Genomic DNA, 6000 nt, shown 5'->3' on the forward strand with positions numbered 1-6000 from the left:
GTGCAGCGGCATGAACTCGACTCACTGCAACCTCTGCCTCCTGGGTTCAAGTGATTCTCCTGCTTCAGCCTCCAAAGTAGCTGGGATTACAGGCATCTGCCACCAAGCCCGGACAGTTGTTATATTTTTAGTAGAGATGGGGTTTTGCCATGTTGGCCAGGCTGGTCTTGAACTCCTGACCTCAGCTGATCCACCCGCCTCAGTCTCCCAAAGTGCTGGGATTACAAGTATGAGCCACTGCGCTCGGCCTAATTTTTGTATTTTTAGTAGAGACAGGGTTTTCCCATGTTGCCCAGGCTGGTCTCGAACTCGTGACCTCAGGTGATCCATCTACCTCGACCTTCCAAAGTGCTGGAATAATAGGCGTGAGCCACCACGCCTGGCTATCATGTCTTGATACTTAGGATAGTGCCTGGCACGTAGGTACTCAAAATGAATGAAAGGGCCTCTGCTGGCATGGTAGCTTACTCCTGTAATTCCTGCACTTTTGGGAGGCTGAGGCTGGAGGATCACTTGAGGCCAGGAGTTCGAGACCTGCCTGGGTGACATAGTGAGACATTTCTACAAAAAAAAAATTAAAAATAAAGTTAGCTGGGTGTGATAGCACATGCCTACCCATAGTCCCAGCTACTTGGGCAGCTGAGGCAGGAGAATAGCTTCAGCCCAGGAGGTTGAGGCTGCAGTGAGCTATGATTGTGCCACTGAACTCCAGCCTGGGTGACAAAGTAAGACCCTGTCTCTGTTGAATGATATCAACACCAGCAAACATTAGCGCCGGGCGTGGTGGCTCACACCTGTAATCCCAGCACTTTGGGAGGCCGAGGCGGGCTTATCACCTGAGGCTGGAAGTTCGAGACCACCCTGACCAACATGGAGAAACCCCGTCTCTACTGAAAACACAAAATTAGCTGGGCGTGGTGGCGCATGCCTGTAATCCCAGCTACTCGGGAGGCTGAGGCAGGAGAACTGCTTGAACCCAGGAGGCGGAGGTTGCGGTGAGCCAAGATCGCGCCATTGCACTCCAGCCTGGGCAACAAGAGCGAAACTCCGACTCAAACAGAACAAAACAAAACAAAACAAAAACATTTATTAGCACTGCCTAGGTACCAGGTTCTGTACGAAATGCTATCCATGTGTCATCTCTTAAATCTTCCAACAATCTCAGCTACTTGGGAGGCTAAGGCAGGAGGATCACTTGAGCCCAGGAGGTCAAGGCTACAAGTGAGCTATGATCGTGCCCCTGCACTCCAGCCTGGGTGACAGAGCGAGAGTGAGGCCCTGTCTCCAAAATGACAAAAAACAAACAAACATTCTTCCAACAATCTTAGGTGGGTAGAGTATTAATTTTTCTATTTCTGTGTAACAAACTACCATAAACTTAGAGGCTCGAAACAACACCCATTTATCATCTTGCACTTCTGTAGGCCAGAAGTCTGGCTGGGTACTTGTCTGGACAGTGCACATGCTGAAATTGGAACAAGAGTGAAAAAGTTAGCATGGCCCTTGGCCAAGGATGATGTGTACATTTGTAAAGCATTCAGATCTTTACAACAGTGTACACGTAGTTAATGCTGCACTGTACATTCAAAATTTGGTGAAGAGGCCGGGCGCAGTGGTGCATGCCTGTAATTCCAGCACTTTGGGAGGGCGAGTTGGGCAGAACACTTGAAGTCAGGAGTTCGAGACCAGCCTGGCCAACATGGTGAAACCCCGTCTCTACTAAAAGTACAAAAATTAGCCAGGTGTGGTGCACTCCTGTAGTCCCAGCTACTCGGGAAGCTGAGGCAGGAGAACTGCTTGAACCCGGGAGGTGGAGGTTGCAGTGAGCCAATACAGCACCACTGGACTCCAGCCTGGGCGACAGAGTGAGACCCTATCTATTTAAAAAAAAAGAAAAGAAAAGAAATTGGTGATGAGTAGCCAGGCATGATGGCACATGCCTGTAATTGCAGCTAATTGAGACAGATTCTCCTGCCTCAGCCTGTGAGGTGGAGGCTGCAGTGAGCCGAGATTGCACCAGTGCACTCCAGCCTGGGCAACAGAGTGAAACTGTGTCTCAAATAAATAAATAAATAAATAAATAAATAATAATTGGGCTCACGCCTGTAATCCCAGCACTTTGGGAGGCTGAGGCGGGTGGATCACCTGAGGTCAGGAATTCGACAGTAGCCTGATCAAGATGGTGAAACCCTGTCTCTACTAAAAATACAAAAATTGGCCTGGCATGGTGGCACGTGCCTGTAGTCCCAGCTACTCGGGAGGCTGAAGCAGGAGAATCACTTGAATCCAGGAGTGGAGGTTGCAGTGAGCTGAGATCGTGCCACTGCACTCCAGCCTGGGTGACAGAGTGAGACTTCATCTCAAAAAAAAAAAAAAAAAAAAAATTATCCATGCATTAGTTTGGCACAGAAAAAAAAAATTGGTGAAGAGGGCAGATTTCATGTATTTCCCTTTTTATTTTATCTTTTTTAGAGACAGGGTCTTCCTTCTGTGGGCCAGGCTGGGGTGTGGTGGCATGACCATAGGTCACTGCGGCTTCAAACTTCTGGCTCAAGTGGATCCTCCTGCCTCAGCTTCCCGAGTAGCTGGGACCACAGGGATGCACCATCACACTTAGCTAATTTTTAAACTTTTTGTAGAGGCTGGGGTCTCTCTATGTTGCTCAGGGTGGCCTCCAACTCCTGGCCTCAAGTGATCCTCCTGCCTCAGCTTCCCAAGTAGCTGGGATGACAGGTGTGAGGCACTGCATACAGCCTCTGGGGTCTCTTTTATGAAGCATTAATCCCATTTATGAGGGGCCATTATGACCTAGTCATCTCCCAAAGGCCCCACCTCTTTTATTTTTTATTTTTATTTTTTGAGATGGAGTCTTGCTTTGTCACCTAGGCTGGAGTGCAGAGGCGAGATCTTGACTCACTGCAACTGCCACCTCCCGGGTTCAAGCAATTCTCCTGCCTCAGCCTCCCGAGTAGCTGGGACTACAGGCATGCACCACCACGCCCAGCTAATTTTTGTACTTTTAGTACTGATGGGGTTTCACCATGTTGGCCAGGCTGGTCTCGAACTCCTGACCTCAGGTGATCCACCCACCTCGGCCTCCCAAAGTGCTGGGATTACAGGCATGAGCCACTGGCACCCGGCCTAAGTTTCAATATATAAATTTTGATAGAGAATACACACATTTAGACCCCAGCAATTATAGCAGCCCAGGCTGATGGACACAGTTGGCTCCCCTGGATTAGTGGAGTCCTGCCTTCAAGGCTGCCTGTGTATGTGGCAGGCGGGGTGCAGGGGACCTTCCCACCCACATACGGGGGAGCGTGCATTGGAATATGTAGGCAGGGCCAATGATGAAGTCAGGAGCCACTCTCTGGAGACGCGTCCAGAAAGCCTGTTCCTGGGAGTGTGTTCATCCAGAAAGAGTGAGATTTTCTTCTGGGTGGTCGCAGAAAGACCCTTTGTATTATTCATCTACTGGTATGTGACAAATTACCCCACAACTTAATGGCTTAACAGAGTAGAATGTTAGTGGCCAAGGGCTAGGGAGTGAGAAGCTGCTGTTTAATGGGTATAAAGTTTCAGATATGCAGGTGCGGTGGCTCATGCCTTTAATCCCAGCACTGTGGGAGGCCGAGGCGGGCGGATCACAAGGTCAAGAGATCGAGACCATCCTGGCCAACATGGTGAAACCCTGTCTCTACTAAAAAATACAAAAATCAGCTTGGCGTGGTGGCGCATGCCTGTAGTCCCAGCTACTCGGGAGGCTGAGGCAGGAGAATCGCTTGAACCCGGGAGGCGGAGGTTGCGGTGAGCCGAGATTGCGACGCTGTACTCCAGCCTGATGACAGAGTGAGACTCTGTCTCAAAAAAAAGTTTCAGATATGCAAGATGAATACGTTCTACAGATGGGTTATATAACATCTTGCCTGTAGTTACCAATACTATCCCGGGCACTTAAAAATTTTGCTAAGAGGGCCAGGCGCGGTGGCTCACGCCTGTAATCCCAGCACTCTGTCTGGGTGACAGAGCAAGACTCTGTCACAAAAAAAAAAAAAAAAAAAAAAAAAAAAAAAAAATCACATCATGGTAAATAGGATATTGAGACCTCATCTTTTAAACCAATGGTCCCCAACTCTTTTGGCATCAGGGAACAGTTTCGTGGAAGACAATTTTTCCACAGAAAAATTGTAGGTGTAGGGGGAAGTGGAGGATAATTTCAGGATGATTCAAGTACATTACATTTTTTGTGCACTTTATTTCTATTTATTATCACATTGTAATATATAATAATTATACAACTCACCATCATGTAGAATCAGTGGGAGCCCTGAGCTTGTTTTTGAAAGACTCTCCCCAAGGCCTGAAAGCTTGAAGGGATGAGGAACTCCTCCTATCTCAGGCCCAATCCCAAGGTGCAAGGCCAGTTGCACCAGCAGCGGGCGCCAGCAAGATTGCAGAGCAGGAAGAGAGCCTGGCTGGAAGACAGGTACCCTGGCCGGAAGACACCTACCCCTGAAGATGGAGAGAGAGGCCATCCGGGTACCATGTAGCAGTTACGTCAGACTGGGGCACTGCCTGTTTACAGGAGACTATAAAACCCCTGCCCTGTCCTCATTTGGTGCTGACGCCATTTTAGGCCTCAGCCCGCCTGCAACCAGGGACTCACTAAAACAGCAAGTTGCGGCTGGGCGCGGTGGCTCATACCTGTGATCCCAGCACTTTGGGAGGCCGAGGCAGGTGGATCACCTGAGGTCCAGAGTTCGAGACCAGCCTGACCAACATGGATAAACCCCGTCTCTTCTAAAAATACAAAATTAGCCGGGCGTAGTGGCGCATGCCTGTAATCCCAGCTGCTCCTGAGGCTGAGGCAGGAGAATGGCTTGAGCCCGGGAGGCGGAGGTTGCGGTGAGCTGAGATCGCGCCATTGCACTCCAGCCTGGGCAGCAAGAGTGAGACTCCGTCTCAAAAAAAAAAAAGGCATGTTGCTCCACACTGCCTCATGTTGTCTGTTGGCACGTTCTTGGGGTTCGAACCGATTACAAGAACCTTTCAGTTTTCCTGTAACTAGATGGTCCCATCTGGGGGTGATGGGAGACAGTGACAGATCACAGAGCGCGCAACCTAGATCTCTGCCTGTGCAGTTCACAACAGGATTTTGTGGGATATGATAAGGTTTCTCTTCAAATAATCTGATCAATCTTTTATTCTTTAATTCATCTTACCCCCCCCCCTTTTCCTTTTTCTCCTTTTTTTCCTTTTTGCCTTTGTTAGATGCCCAGGCACACCACAGTACCAGGCGTTATCAGTACCAGCTCACATTCCTTTCCTTATTTAAAAAAAACCCTAAATTTCTAGCTCATTAAAGACACCCCTTCCCCTTTCCTCTCCACTTTCTTTTACGTGCCCACCTTATCTAAAAAAGATCAAATGTTTAGCCAACCAAAATTAGTTTAAATTATACAACCCGAGCCTGGCCAATAAAAAAAGAGTACAAAAAACAAAACTTGTGTCAAAAATAAAGGCTCTCGTGCCCCTCTGTTCAAGTATACTCATAACAACTGGCCAAAAAAACACCCCTCTGCACAAAAATAAAATTACTTTGCTAAAAATCCTTCGTTCAAGTGTTCAATTTCCTTAAAATTTTAAGCGTTATTCCTAACAGTTTGCACTCCTGTGAGAATCTAATGCCGCTGCTGATCTTACAGGAGGCTCGAGTGATGGGGAGCGGCTGTAAATACAGATGAAGCTTTGCTGCCTGCCTGCTCACCTCCTGCTCTGTGGCCCAGTTCCTAACAGGCCACAGACAGGTACCAGTCTATGGCCCAGGGGCTGGAGACCCCTGTCTTAAACAAAAACAAAAAACCAAAGCACACTTAATGTGAGATCTACTCTCTTATCAAAATTTTTGTTTTTGTTGTCGTTGACACGGAGCCTCATTCTGTTGCCCAGGCTGGAGTGCAGTGGCGCGATCTCGGCTCACTGCCACCTCCTTCTCCCGGG

The 6000-nt window shown here is 48.5% G+C and overlaps 1 non-coding gene across 1 annotated transcript; it reads left to right on the plus strand.

The window, feature by feature from the left end:
* Nucleotides 1-1441: 1441 nt before the first annotated feature.
* Nucleotides 1442-1548, plus strand: LOC129021277 (U6 spliceosomal RNA). The gene has a single exon (XR_008496006.1). It is a non-coding gene; the product is annotated as a U6 spliceosomal RNA (small nuclear RNA).
* Nucleotides 1549-6000: the final 4452 nt, after the last annotated feature.

This window comes from Pongo pygmaeus, chromosome 20 (assembly GCF_028885625.2).
Source record: "Pongo pygmaeus isolate AG05252 chromosome 20, NHGRI_mPonPyg2-v2.0_pri, whole genome shotgun sequence".
NCBI lineage: Eukaryota > Metazoa > Chordata > Mammalia > Primates > Hominidae > Pongo > Pongo pygmaeus.